Source organism: Micropterus dolomieu, linkage group LG23, assembly GCF_021292245.1.
Source record: "Micropterus dolomieu isolate WLL.071019.BEF.003 ecotype Adirondacks linkage group LG23, ASM2129224v1, whole genome shotgun sequence".
Lineage (NCBI taxonomy): Eukaryota > Metazoa > Chordata > Actinopteri > Centrarchiformes > Centrarchidae > Micropterus > Micropterus dolomieu.
Window position 1 is genome coordinate 29,198,328 of NC_060172.1, and position 16,109 is coordinate 29,214,436.

The 16,109-nt window shown below is 41.0% G+C and overlaps 1 protein-coding gene across 2 annotated transcripts in view; it reads right to left on the minus strand.

The window, feature by feature from the left end:
- The window catches only part of LOC123963822 (E3 ubiquitin-protein ligase RNF43), an 87,975-nt gene that overhangs the window by 49,940 nt on the left and 21,926 nt on the right, over positions 1 to 16,109 (minus strand). The window contains exon 2 of one of the 2 annotated variants that reach the window (XM_046040885.1): positions 11,256 to 11,400. The exons of the other annotated variant lie outside the window; for it this stretch is intronic. The gene's annotated coding sequence lies outside the window, so the exon portion shown is untranslated. The remainder of the gene's footprint in view (positions 1 to 11,255; positions 11,401 to 16,109) is intronic. 2 annotated transcript variants of the gene reach the window in all.

Sequence of the window (16,109 nt, forward strand, 5' to 3'; positions counted from 1 at the left end):
TTGCTGCATTTTGCACAAAACTTTTGAAACATTGATTGGTGAGTCCAACAATGTTATAGGAGTGGAATGCAAAAATTAGTGAACTACTCTTTGAAGTATTTTGTTCATGTATGGAAAGGAAGAGGAGCGCCAACTCCTGACCAAATCTTCCTGCGACAATTTGTCTCTCTTCTGATATTATACAAAATACAGGACAATATACAATCCGCCATAGGAAACCTTTCCAGAAAAGATGTGATTCAGGCTGTATTTTCTCTGTACAGCTTCTGTTGGCTAATTGTGTATAAGTAAATATGTTAAAAAGACAAGCAGAGAAAGTAAAGTAAGCAAAACACTAACCTGAGTCTACTTTGTTTCAGTGCAAACATAGGTTACAGATTCATACTTTATAAGAGCACACAGCATATTCACTTATAATATAAAACACACACATAAAAAGTAACAATTTGTACATTTCGTATCTATACCTCTCTGTTTCTCCCTCATGACACTGACCTCCTCACTGTGGCCCTTCTGTTTTAAACTGTCGTCTCTGTCAGTGAGGACAAAAACATCAATGGCCTGGGAGCAGGACCTTCCTATGAAGGACTTGATTATGGGCAACTGTGGAAAAATAAAAGCATGCCGACAATAGACAAGGGGAAAAAAGAAAAATAACTTGCGCATAAAAGGGGCCTGATAAGGAAGGTAGATTGGCGATAAGAGACAAAGACTGTACATGCAGAAACGCGCCAAGACCAGGGAGATGAGGGCCAACGATAAAACACACAGAGCTGAAGGTGGCAAGCGAGACAGGAAGAGAAAAAGACTAAGGTATAAAGAGCGAGAGAGGGAGAAGATGGAAGCGTGTGTGTGTCTCGCAGTTGCACCTGTGAGTAATCTTGGGTTCGCCAGTGTGCAGCGACAGGCATCTCTGTAAGCTTCGCTTCCTCTAAATGGGCCAGATGAATATGTAATCTGTCCCCTTTCATCCTGATCCTTTATTTCCAACCTGGCCGCTTACAGTAGCCCGCTCTGCTGCTGATCAGAGTGGCATGACAGCCTCAGCAGCCAAACCACCAAGCATGACTTACCGGAATGTATTATCTGTATATGCATACCCTAATGTATGTGACAGCATAGGAGAAACACAAATATACTAATTTAAGTGCGATTAAACATTAGTATTGTATTGCTACTGAGCACAAAACAACACATCAATATGAATGCTGACAAATACCAATGACTCAATAATCACTTTACCAGACGTTCAGATATTTTGGTGTTCAAAAACAACTTACTGTCCAGCCCGTACTCTGTTTTGGAACTTCTCAGCTATAGGAATTTGAAAACTCTCTCAACACACAGGCAAACGCTCTGGAGGGTGTTCAGTGAGATCCCCCCCAGTCCACCTCCTACTCCACATGTATTTATTTTACAGTGATACACATGAACAGTGTTACATGACATTTTAGTTAACAAAAGGTTAAAAACCCACCAAGCATCAGTCAAAGATGACAGAATTGTGGCCATGTTTGAATAAGTTACAACTATAATGATTATGGCCCTGTGTAATAACCTAGCTATCAAAAATGTCATTATTGAAAATGAATGGTTGACATCATGATTTGAAAAAGGCCAATTTCCAAGAGCATTTTGATGATAGCTTCCATGATAAAACAGTGTCTTAACAAGCTTAAGCAATTCCACCTGCTTTAATGACCACTGTTGTCTGTAAATGTATTCAGCCGAGGTTAATTAACGTTAATCCTGTCAGTTAGCGACTGGCTGTTGTATGAGCATATCACTCTCTGTCACTTTGTCAAAGACCGTTTTGTGGAAGGAGAGACCATTACTCTGTATAATTTTTGATGTTTGGGTAAAAAATGGACAGCCGGGAATTTTTATTTTACGTCATTATCAAGGTATTTACCTCCAGTCAGTTTCAGCTTGCCGATAGCTTGGCTGTTGTCCAGAGTAAATGATAGACAAAGTTATTGGAAACTTTCCCGTCAAACTTTTAAAATATCATGTTATTTTTGGGTGATGTGTAATATGGGAGTTCCAAGACATCAATGCGGCTGAAAGATGCGGATTATGGGACCCTCAGCTGATGTCAGAGATGATTTATCCAGTTTCAGAGAGACTAGGAAAGCTCAAGACATACTAACCCTTTTGGGCAAAACAAAGTAATGCACCAGGGGGATAATATGATTATAGATGAGATGAAGTAGTGTTTTGACTGTCAGCAGCATCTGATAATGACTATGGGGACAGTGGGGCCCACAGATTAAGGTAAAGTTTACATTGCAGGTTGATGTTGTCACATAGTTCAGCATGAAAACTGCAGGCTACAAGCAGATAATACTGTATGTGCCACGGAAACATGCAAAACATCAAAGACGTTACATGGAAAAGCCACTGATATCAACTCAATTGGAAAAACAGGGTTACTTTCACTTCAAGTCCTATTAGCCAATCTCTCATCTACTGTAACTGGGTTCCATAGATTCCTGTCTAAGTAGATTAGGAAAACACTCTTGTTTTCCTGCAGACATGGCAAGCTGTCTGCTGTCCATCAGTCCACATCAAGCACATCCAATGCATTGGCCTCCTTCTCCTTCTCCTGTTAGAAACTGAGGCCAAAGACGGGCGCCATGCCAAATACACCAGATAGTTTCATCCACAGCTGCAAGCAGGCAGCCGCCACAAGTAACAATGGAGTCCACTTATTGAAGCTAACCCGACTCTGACAAAGAGAAATGCAGGGAAAGAATGGGAGAAAGAAAAAATATATCAAACAATGAAACGCAGGCATGAAAAGCTCTTTAAACTGATAGTGAGCAATGTTTTATCAGGAAATATAATTCTATGACAGATTTTAAAATATATAATTCATACAGAGAAATAGCTTCTGGTGGAGGGAAAGAACACTTACGCAGCCTGTGATGGACGAGACTCAAGAAGTGATATGAGCTGATATCAGATACAAAATATATCTGGTTTTGTCTCCTCAGGCTATGCAGAGCATGCCTCCCACGTGCAGAAATGAAACCAATCTCTCCATTCCGTCAAAAACACCTCCAGTGCTATCTGCAACAACTATCTGAACAAACACACTGGCAACTGTTTCCCCAAAGCTGGAAAACCATTAAGAAAAAGGTGCAATCGTATCATCATGAAGAGAAAAAAATCCAGTTACATGTGTGGCATATAGCAATTTGTGAAAATCTAGGCTAGTAATAATAAAAAACTAGAAGAGTGCACTCAGTAGAGTGCAGATCCCAGTGCAAAGTAATTAGGGCCGGAGCATGAAACACACTTTCTCCCAAATGAATCACACTTTTGACGGCCTAAATGTCCCCAAAAACTCACAATACTTTGCACACACGTCAGGCGTGGCGAAAAATTACATATATTAAGGATCTCGCACATGGGCGTGGCAAAATGACTCCATAGCGCCACCTCCAAAATAGGAAAAAATTTGCCCTCAGGCCACGTTCAACCTACATGCATGAAATTTTGTGGGAACATGTATTATATCAAGACAAAAAAAAAAACCTCAACAACCCATACCCTAAACTCAACATTAAGTCAGCCATTTTGAAATGAAAGTGTGATTTTAACCCATTTTTCACTGTTTACAGGGTATGTACTTTAACAAACTCCTCCTACAGAATTAATCCGACCAACTTCATATTTCTGCTGTGCATTCTAAAGGCACTGACGATGAAAAGTTGTGCTATCTGTAGGTTTTCGTCCAAAATCAATGAATCGCCATGATACAGGAAGATGTTATAACTTCAGTGTACATGCTCACGTGATGAGAGTCCCGCCCTGAATACATCCTATGCCAACAAACACTCAATGTCATAGCGCCACCAGCTGGCAAAAGGAAGTGTGAAGTTTCACACTGATATGTCCTACTCCTAACATATCCAACGAAGGTTAAAGTCAAGGGCAACTGGACTTGGTTGAAGATACTGAAAGACGTTTTGTCCCTCATCCAAGGGACTTCTTCAGTTCTGACTGACTGGCAAGGAAACTCAGCTATTTAACCTCAGTGGGGTCGTTATCACGGGACTTCGATACCGCTGGTTCGTTAGTGTTCCTGGTTGCTGCAACGACAGTCGTTACAGTCGTTAAGACTACCTGTGGCCAAGACTGAACGACCATCGTTGGTATCTTCACCTGAGGCCAATAGGTTACGTTTGTTGAGTTTCCTGGGAAGTGATGAAAGGACAGCTTTGTAAGTGGGGGATAAGTGGTGGCGTAGACCCCCTCCCCTGTTCAATGACGGCTTCTCGACCCGGGTGTAGATGGCTTCCTTGATACCTCTTTCAAACCATCCATCTTCTCTGTCTAAAATGTGCACCTGGTGGTCCTCAAACGAGTGTCCTCTGTCCTGCAGATGTAAGTAAACTGCAGAGTCTTGATCTGAGGAGTTGGCCCTATGGATAACTACGACCTGGATGACTGAGAATCTTCACAGACATACTCCTAACATATCTGCCACATCTGCTTCACTGTCAGAAGAGCTTTAAGACATTGATGATGCTATGTTGTGGATCTTGTTGTGGATCTTGTGAGTTTTCAGATAACGGCGTGTCCTTGGCGTGGTGTCAAAGTTCGATGCTTTGCCATGACACAGGAAGTTGTTGTAACTTTGCTGTACATGCTCATATCTCACATCTACAGGTCAAAATTCACTCAACCTCAAAGCGCCACCTGCTGGCATCAGGAAGTGTCCCTTCAACGATGCAGCCTCGCATGTCATGCACAAAACGCGCATGTCATGCACAAAACCTTTGTGTCATCCCAACACGCACAAAAAAGCCTCTTGAAGTCATACCTGAAACCCAACATGAAGTCAGCCATTTTGATTTGAATGTGCAATTTCAGCCCAATTATGGCCTTTTACAAGGTCCGTACTTTAACACACTCCTCCTAGGGAATTAATCGGATCAATTTAAATTTTCTACTGTACATTCTAAAGGCATTGACGATGAAAAGTTGTGCTATCTGTGAGTTTTCGTCCATGGGCATGTCCGTGGCGGAGCATCAAAAAACGACGGTTCGCCATTAAACAGGAAGTTATTATAACTTCAGTGTACATGCTCAGATCTGTACCAAACTTTACATGGTTGATAAGAGTCCTGCATTGAACATACTGTATCTACATGCATATATTGTGTGATGAGATGGTGGAGATAGTTAGCTTGCTTAGCTAGTCACTCTAGCCTGATTGACAGGTCGCCATTGACCACTTGTCAATCACAGATAATCCTTCCCTAAAGCATACTCTGCTTTATGGTCTATTTTAAAATAAATGGGACCATAATTTACAAAATGAACATCATTTTGTATTGAAGAAGACCTGAAACTAGTGACTTGAAACCATAAACTCATCAGGAAAGTGTTTACTGAGGTAATAAATCAGCTGAGAAGTAGCCTCATTTTACCATTGTTTCTTATGGAACCGGACTTCTTTTTGCAACCAGAAGAGTCACCCCCTGCTGGCAGGTTTAAGGGACTTCCGCATTGGAGTCATGTCTCAGACTGGAAACTTCCCGTTTGGGTGACATAGTATAAAAAGCGACAAATGCCGCGAAGGGACAAGGTCTGGGTGGATGAATGGTTCAAAAAAAACACCAGACTTTCACCTAGGAGGCTGTTGTTTGTGTCCTGTGTGAACCCAGTGTTAACTTATTTTAACTTATGTAGGTAAATTCACATATGTGAAGTATCACGTACAAAGTAGACTTAACTTAAAGTACGTATATGTAACTTAACTGACATAACTAACATAATCCCCTATCAGCTGGCTGAGAAGTGAGGAGTTCTGAATGTGCAATCAGCAATAGTCAATAAAGTAGTTTTTTCTAAATTTGTGAATCACTGCAAACCTAAGAGCTGATTCTAATTATATAATATCCAAATTTAATAAATGGTAAAATTAGTAAATATAAAAATGTCTATTAGATTTAAATGCATAACTCATCAACATGACTCTTACTATTCTCAATTTTTTTGTGCAAGGTGTAGAGTTGCACCACTTATCAATATCACACTTGGCTGCTAATTAAATCAAGTAAGAGACGTGCTTTACTACTTTACCACTTCCTTCCTGTTTTGATGCGAAATGTTAATTTTAGTTTTCTTACAACCGCTAACATCCTTTTGTCCAATCTATAGTCACATTTTTAAAACTCTAAATACAGTTAGCCCCACATCGGCCTGTTCATACCATATAATTAACACAATTCATGTTGTTTACACAGAATATGCAGTCTTTTAAGCCATTTCTGAAATGCTAAGTTTCTCTTTATGTACAAGCTTACCCTATACCAAAACTATCAATCTCCTTTTTTCAAAATTTTCAAATACTTGTACACAACATGTCAGAAATGAAGATATCATTTTAAAAACCTTAAATTATGTATAAAGCCTCTACTTCTGTTAGAATTGCAGCTCAAAATATAGCTGATAAGCATTTCTGAATGAACATATCATTGAAACATTGAGAAATAGCTGATTTATTGTCATTTGGATAAAATAGATCAACCACAGCAAATTCCAATCTCAACCAGAGATATAGACAGGTGCTGAAGTTCTTTCAATTACATACACAATGCAGGAAAAGAGAAGAAGAAAAGAAAGAATAATCTCAGAACAAGGGAGAAGAATAGTTGGCCAAGGAAGAGGAAGAGGGCAAGAGAGGATTAGCTGAACCAGTAAGTGTTTCTATCCAGGTGCATAACGAGAGATGACATTAGATGTGATGTGGATGAGAACATGTGGCCAAAGGCTGAAGATCATATGGATTAGAACAGGACAGGCTTTTTTGTTTCTATCCCTTCTGTGCACATTTTCAATGTAATTGTGTATTTACATTTGGCATATGCAGAGGACTCCTTAGTTTGTTGCAACAATGCCCACATTTGACCCTCAAGCCAAACATTTAGGTTGGTTCACAGTAAAAGGAAACAAAGAACAATGGATTTCTCATTGTCTACTCATTGTTTGAAACATGAAAAGTAATGCAGTTTTTTTAAACACCATCCACTGTTTGTATTTAGAAAGTTCTTGTTCTATGATTGATTGATCTGTTCCTCTAGGACAGAAAACATGCTAGTGTTTTGACAGAATGATTTGATTTTGAGTCAGATGTGCTGTGTTTTGATGGAGTTTGTGTATGTATAGAATGTTTTTTTGCATTTGAAATGTAGAGTTGGTGTTTAAAGAACAAAATGTGGTTTTGATCTTATGTTATATCTTATGTTTAGTTAAACACTTGTTAGCAATTGAAAAACACTGTAGTGGCATTTAATTGCGATGAACTAGATGATTCAATGTCACCTCAATACTGAAATACTAATCGCAAACACATGCATGGAATTGTGTGAGCAGCCAGGTGAACCTCTCTGGTGAGAGTCAGAACAAACTTATGTTAGGCCTTGTAGATCTAATATGAGTAAAGAATCAGAAGTGGATTGCTTATTTCTCGCCTCAAATGCTTTCAGAAACAGATTTTGGTGGGCTGCAAAGGTGTAGTTAGTAAAAATTTACGTCACCTACTTCATACAACAAAACCCACTACTCAAGCTCAAACCCCATTGGCTCACAAAACTGGGGCCTCAGGCTCATGCTAAATGCTAACGTTAACATGCTAACTCGCTCACAATGGCAATGCTAGTATGCTGATGTTTAGCAAGTATAATTTTTTGCATGTTCACCATCGTAGTCTAATGCGTTAGCTTGTTAACATTTGTTAATTAGTATTAGAGCTAAGGCTGATGGGAATGTTATTAGTTTTTCAGGAAATTAGCTTCACTGATAGCATAACCAAAAAGAAAACGAAAATACTTGTTACAAATGTATGGCTGGTGTTTCAGTATGACTGTGGTTGCTGTCAATGACTGAAAATGAGAGTGAACAACATGGTTAACATCAGCTGTAATTATGATTCACTTTCTATTTGCTGTTATTCACAGTGACATTCCTCCACACTGTGTTAGATTAGCCACAGCTTCAAAACAGTCAAAGATCTCTTCTCTTACAGTAACATATGAGCTGGCCACATAAGCCTTCATTTCTTCCAAGGGGTCCCACCAGCAGCCTGTGTTTTCCTGAGGACACTCTAACATTAAGACTGCTGCCTTCTATTTTTGTCATATGGTTAAGTTTTACAGAATTGTGCTCCGAGAACTGTGTGTATGTGTGCGAAAGAAAGAGTGCAGAGCAACAGTGCCATGCTGGGAGTGCAGTTAGCATGTAGCATATAAGTTTCTGACCACATCCTTCGTTAGCAGTGGGGACATAGCTTGGTGCTGTGCCCACGTAACCTGATGCCTGCCGGTAATGGCATTTCATGCTTTCACACGAGCCTGTTCTGTCTGTGTGTGTTTGTGAGAGTGTGTGTGAGTTGTGAGAGGGTCAAACATCGAGGCAAGCATCTAACGGACCAGGCCGTCAGAGGGTGGGGAACAGCTGGCCTTTCATTGACAGGAGTGCTGGCAGTTAAGATTTCACTCCAAAGAGGGGGGGGGTGTAGTGGGAGGGGGGCTTTCACTCTGTTCCAACGGGAGCCAACTGTGCTTGGAAAAAATATAAATATATGCTAACGAATAGAGTGACTTGGAAAACTGTTGGGGGGTACTGTCAAGCAGGGAGAAATGATGCTGCCTCTTCGGACAACAGAGTTACGGAGATGATTAAAGCTATTACCACAATGACAGTGCATACTATTTCTAGAGAAAAGCACAGCCTAATCGTTATTTGTAAGCAAAGCTAACTGTGCCAAAGCTACAAATCACAGAACCAAGACTCTAATCTGTGATGTTCTGCCAATATAGAGCCACCCAACCCACAATAAAAGATGGACTTTGCGGACTATAGACATGTTAGCAGCGCTAAAAAAAAAAAAAGAAGCCAGCTGGATACTATCACATCCGGGTAAAGCACAAGACAAACTGCACTTTCACATATACATAAAGGAGATGTTAGTAAATGTTTACTGCTACAGAAAACATGTAAGGATATTAAATCACAGACAGTTTAAGTTCTTGCATAACAGATATGTTTTTTAATGAGGAAATGGGTAAATGGTGAGCACTAAATGTGGTATTAACATAAAAATGCTCATGAATGATGATGAGACAATAAATACAATTTATTGTTATAGAATAGTGGTTCCCTTACAAAAAAAGCTGTGACCCCTTGACACATTTCAGATGTCTACAAGTTGTTAGCGGTTCTACCAGAGACATTTTCCCTCTAAACTTCTCAGATTGTTTTGTTTTAATGACTGTTGACTGAAAAATACAGAAAGTCCAAACATTTTTTTAAGAATTTGTGTAGCAGAACTTAATATCGTCACATTGTTCACATCATATTGTTCAGGCGATACAAGAAACCGAGTCAGAAAACAACATTCACCTCAGCTTCGTATGTGTAATTCCAAGTCGTTAATATTGAGAATTTCTGATGATGACATATCTCCCACCTGGTGAAGAGAGCTACAGTGTCAACAGAACAGTGGCAAAATGGCTGCAAAGGCTCCATCACTGACAGTTATATCCAAAATAATCCAACATTATACGTAACACAATGAAAGTAGCTTGGAGGTTATTTAACTAATGTGACAAAAAGGCTCAGTAGGTGTAACCTTCCTTGAAAAATGCATGAACACTCCCGGGTTGGATTTGTGTTTTTACCGTTCTGCCATCATTGCATTTATGTAACAGATGCCCCCCCCCCCCGTTCCAGTCTCGACAGTTTCGGTGTCCCAACAAACCAGTAGAAGAGGTTACTGTAGCGACCAGGACGAGAACCCTCACCAGCTTCCCACTGCTAATATGATCGCATTGGAGGTACCACTAACAGGAAGTAAACTTTACTACTTACTTTATTACTTTTTAAATTTAAATGCATCAGCTCAGCTACACTTTCATGATTGAATAAAACATTTATTTGAGGAAATATATTTCAATTCCAACCACATTGCACTAAGCCACTTTATGTCATTCAACAAGAAATCACTGTGCTTATCCTAAAATAAAACACACACACACACACACACACACACACACACACACACAGCAACACTTCCGTTCATTCATTTGCTGCATGTTGTTGGATTCAGCATCAAGTGGAGTACATATTTTGACACCTCATAGAATGATTTCATCTTGTTATTTTAAGCAGTAAGCTCATCCAGCAGGATGGTGCTGTGTGTCCCTGACCAGAGCTCCCATAGGGCCCTGAGACCTGCTCTGTCCTGCAGCCCCCCATAGAACTAGGCCACAGAGTGAAGACATCAGCATGCTGATTGTTGGGCTCCAGAACATTTACCTCATCTTTTACCCCCACCCCCATCCTCTGTGCACTGGCCAGTTGGTTCCCACACTCTCCTTCTGTAGCAGGCATCACTGCTCCCCAACCTTACCCCCACAAAAGGCCCAATGAGCAATGACCTCACCATGTAGAGGCTCAGTGCTCATGCACAACTTCACACGCACATACTGTCACAAACACCTACATTTTGGCACACAAAAACACAATGGTGAACACACAGCCACACACCTACTCCATCAATGGCACCAACCCCCTGTCCCACAATGCCACGGCCATTCACTCCAGCTCATACAGTCTTCGACCAAAATTCAATTACTCTGGCACAGTCGCAACGACAAACATGTAAACATGTCATCACCATGTGTCAGTCAGTGACAAGAAACAAGTTTAACCAAAATTGAAACACCACAGTGTGCATTCTCTCTCTGGGACAGCAATAATTCCTTTCTCTTGTGAAGATGGCGCTGTGTTTGTCAGCTAAAAGAGAAAAGGAAAGGAAACCATGAAGAACATTTCATATTTACGGAATTTGGCCACCTCTTACCATGGCTGCCACTTATGCCAAGATCAGACCACATTATATTTATGCGATCATAGTGTCATACATTCTCATTACTTGGTTGTTGGTTGGCTTGGTTAGTGAAGTGGCAGACTACACGCTGGACCCCGACCATATCTTGCTATCTTACATCCAGTTTAAATAACTGATTAATACATTTGAAGGGTTATGAGACGGTAAAACCCCGCAAAGGTTTATAATTCTATGAGAAAGGGTCTGATTTTACAGCTTATAAGTAATGACAGTGTTTCATTTTTCCATTCCACATTCTGTTGGGCTGATATCGGCATTAAAGACACTTCTAGGTCAATTCAGTTAGAAACTTTGCAAGGACTTGTCAACTCTCCTCCTTTCTCCTCACATTCAGGGAAGAGTGGTGGCACACCGCTGCTCTTCTGGCTGCTTCACTGTTGTCCCAGCCCCCTCCTTCTGGCTTCTCAAGCTTCTTGGCAGAATAAAAGGTCTCTTTGATCAAAGCACCCAGAGACAGGTTCCAACTGAAAAACCTGCAGATATCAAAACGGTTTGTTTATTCTGCATTGCCATGACAATATCAGATAAGAGATCTAAAAATATGGGGGGCTAAAGAAGAGGGTAGACGATGACAGAGTAAAGCGTGCAGGTTACAATGACTGAATCTGTATAGCGGAGGAAACAGAGGGAGATAAAATGGGGAAATGCCTGTTTCCATTGCTACTGGATACAAACACAGGCAACAACAACACAGGCCTGGGGTCAGCTCCTCAGTTAACGTTGTAATAGATTAAAGCCTGTACGTGTGGATTATCCTTCAGTGAAATGAACGCTCTGTCACCATCACTTCAGTGCATACTGTAGAATACCATATATAAATACTACCTAAATGCCATCTTTTAGTAATGCCATGTAATGTTCTCTAAAGAGGGAGGCATTGCTGACTCTTTCCACTGCTGGAAAAGCAAACTTTGATTGTGGCTTTAAAACAGCTGCTATAAAGAACCTATTTACATTAGATAAACCATCTGAATAACAGTAAAATAACGAGTTTCCAAGCCATATCTCAAGCATGGTTAAGAAAGAGTTTTGAGTTCGGACTTGCAATAATTAATTAATGCAAATGATTGTAGAATACTGTGCAGTGTATCTGTATGAGTAAGAGATTAAACAGCTTATAGCACAGATTCACTTTGCACAACAACCCACTGCTGAAATCGGCCCTCCTTTCTTCTAGTATTCACTGTTAAATGTTACAATCATATGCAGCCAAGGAGGCAGACATAGCACAAAAGCAGGTCACTTTGTTTCCACCATGCCAGTGCACAAAGTGTCCAAGAGTTAACCAAAGCACTAGGTGGGGCTGAGAGGGAGAGCTGTCTAGTGGAACACACCCCTGCCCTGGGTGGCCAATGATCTCCAAGGAAAATGTCACCCTGAAAAATGATTGACAAGTCACAGCTTTGGCTGTTGGTGAATGCTAAGGAGGGAACAACTATTGCATACCCGTGCAGCTAAGGAAACATAACTCAAAGCTAGTGTTGCCTCCCATGTCTCCAATGTCTTCCATTCAGACCACAACCGTGCAACACTATACCTGCTAACAAGGCAGCCTGACATTCTGCCTCCACTATTTCCTTTCCACTGTATTTATGATCTCTTGTCTATTCTGGAGCGAACCCTTCTTATATTGCCCTTTGATATCCCGGCACATTTCTTTGCATTAAAATGGTGTCGCTTTACTGTGTCAATAATTGCCGGGCCCTGTGTCTGAACTTTGAACCGAGGAGGCAAAGGCGTTCTCTTTCATACACTGTCGGGAGGTGAGGCACAGGGAGATGGCTTACGGTTGGGGGTTAACTCGTTTACGATTTGCACCATAAAGCTTCCTGTAAAGGTTGGTCAGGCGGAATAAGCAGGGATATGTTAACCTTTAACCTTCCCATTAAGTATCGCAGGAAATGGCTACATGAGGGTCTGTGAAATTGTGTTTGTATGGTGGTGTATGTGAGTAGGCAATTAGATGTGTCTTTCTCCTCCTAAGAGCAGGTGTTTGTGCAAGCTGTCCCAGGAGAGGCACCCTGGCTTCAGTGTTGTGAGACCGTTCCCACCTGTGAAGATTAAATATGAGACATTTATTATACAGGGGGGACTTATCTAGTGCACCCTATCTGATGGGCTATGTAATTGAGAGTCCCTGGGCAGATCCACTTTCACTGCCCTAAAAGGCTGGAGAGGTGACCCAAAAGGAAAACATTATGCGAGAAAACAAAGGCGTCGTAGGCGTGGAGGAGAAACCCTCTGAAGGGTACTGCCCTCACTCCTCCCTGCCCGCCATGTAGACTGGAACTACTGGGTACCTACTAGGTATATCATGTCTGTGTGTGTGTGTGTGTGTGTGTGTGTGTGTGTGTGTGTGTGTGTGTGTGTGTGTGTGTGTGTGTGTGTGTGTGTGGGTGGTGTGTTTCAGATCTCACTAGTCACCAATTTTCAAGTTGTTCCTAATTAGACTGTTTAAAGCAATAGCTCTGTGTTTGGGAGGTGGGGAGTAACTGTATGATTTACACATAATTATGTTCTGGCAGCAGCTGACACTTAAACTGTAGAGTTGTAATTTGACCATATTGTGGCCTGTGCATCATTGTGCACATTGCATTGTGAAGTTTTTAGCAATACCCAGCTGTAAAGTGCTGCCACTGTTTGTCCTCTGGGCACCAACCAGACACCAGTTAAATGATGTTGGCCTTCTCAAAGTCAAAGCCAACTCTCGACTTACCAACCCCTCAGCAAAGGTCTCATGCAAGCAACACTTGCTACAGTGCTGAAATATCTCAACTACTGGATGAATTGCCATGAAATTTGGTACAGACATCTATGGTTTCCAGAGGATGAATCCTAATGACTTACATGATCACGTGACTTTTCCTCTAGTGCCACCCGGAGGTTGACATTTGTGGTGTCTCAACAACTATTTAGGTTGGTTCAGATATTCATGTTCTCCTCACTTTGCAGATCATCTGACCTTTGATCAGGTCAGAGTTTGAATTTGTCTGATACTTTGGTTTATCACCGAATACTTGTGTTTATGCTATTTAGCAAAACGTTAGCATGTATTAGCATTAGGGCTGGGCGGTATATGGAGGTATACCGATACAAATTCAAAAGAGATATGAAATTAGACAATACCGTTTATACAATATAGTTTGATGTTGAGTTAATTAATATGTTTCCATAAAGTCATGCCAGCGTTTGCTCCTCCCTCTCTCTCTCCCTCACCGTGCAGCCCTGCCCATCCCTACTCACAAACTCTCAACAACATTGAGGGAGACACAGTGCTGGTTGACACTGTTAAAGACCTGCCTTGTGAAAAGAAAAACACGGTTCATTCAGTGTTTCCCCACACATACCTATACATATAGGGGACACATGTAGCATTTGTCAGAGAAACACGGTGATTACGTTACAAGTCGCGACACTGTGGATATTTTACAAGAGCGGACCAGGTAAAGCGACAGTGAACACACCAGTCAGATGTTATTCGTTAGCTACCACGTTGGTTTTGTTTTGATAGGCTATGTCGTCAACACGCCTCCTCAACGTGCAGCTCAGCTGCTGCTGTGAATGGAATTACCGGAGGAAAAGCCCAGAAGACAAGTTCTGTTTTGTTCGGTGACTTTATACAGCCTAGTCTACTACTGATGGAGAAAGTTACCGAAGCGGACATACAAGGAGAGAGAAATCACCGTTTCCACGGCACGGTACCAGCTCGACTCGCCTCGACTCTACTTCTCTCGAATTCTCCCTAACAGTACCGGAATATGACTTTTTTGCCATATCGCTCAGCCCTAATTAGCATGCTAACACAGTACAGTAAGATGTTCAACATGGTAAACATTTTACCTGCTAAATACCAGTATATTAGCAATGTCATTGCAAGCACATTAACATGATGTTGTTAGCAAAGTGCAGCCTCACAGAGCTGCTCGCATTGCCAATGCCGAGGGCTGCTTGGCTCAACTTTTGCTGCAACACAACACGATGCCATCCTGCAAGGCACTGCACTGGCCAATCAAATCCATGCAAGCCCACATTCCTGCTAGATTGTTTTGTAACTAAGTGAATTGTGTGCTGCTCCAACAAACTAGGAGCTCTATAATTGCAGGTGAGCTATTATGTATTTAAAATAACTTTAATATACACCATGAAACAGATTCAGGTCGAGGATTAAAGTGACTGTGTGCCTTATGGTTTAGGTCCTGGCATTAAAAGACAGCGATGGCAGGGCAGAGAGTAAACACCTCAGAGTTAATTAAAAGCTGCAGAGATAAGGCTCCAATGAGAAACTACTGTCTCAACTGTTTTGTCAGGGTACAAAAAGGCCAGGACTTCCTGCTGGGGAGAGGAAGTGAGCTTGGGGAGGTGGGGGTTATCTCTCCACATTAGGCTTGACTGAACTAACAGAGCAGCGTATCGCCCAAGGATATCTGACATCACACAGATACAGTCGATGCCACACACACACTTCAAAGCACTTTATGTTTACATATCAATTATAAAGAATCTAATTCCAAGTTTAATACACACACACACACAACTATCCACACTTCAAAGTGTGTTTACATGCCATCAAGAGTGCCATGTGTACAAACAGATTCAACTTAATATGGGTGAGCACCTGGTTCAAGTATGATGAGGCTGCCACCTGATCAAATAGGCAACATAATACACCATAATAAACACACAGATGGACACACATTCACAGTGTCCAGGTGCTAGGTGCTCCTCTCACCTATATTTCTTTTAAAACACACGACAGAAAATACTAATAATAAATACAAAAATACTACAGAGTAGATCCAGGAAATTCAGTTCATTCCATGGTCAAACTCTATTTATATATAGCAACTGACAGGAAAGGGGATAACATCAGTCTACTGTGATTTACACACAGCCTCTATGCAATCCAGAATTAGATGAACGATATGGCAACCATGCATCAATCTGAACCAACAGGGGGCAAAACAAATACATCACATTGTGAACTTTGATATTTTGGTGCGATGGCCTTTCATTATTCAATATTTAGAACGTTGTAATGTAATGAATTACTTGTGACATCAAAAGAGACTACATTTACTTTATAAAACTTGAAATACACTGTCAGAGATTTTATTTGAAGCATGCACACCAAATTATATGCAAATTAAAGTTTGATTTGTATCAGTCTAAAGGCCTTTTCACA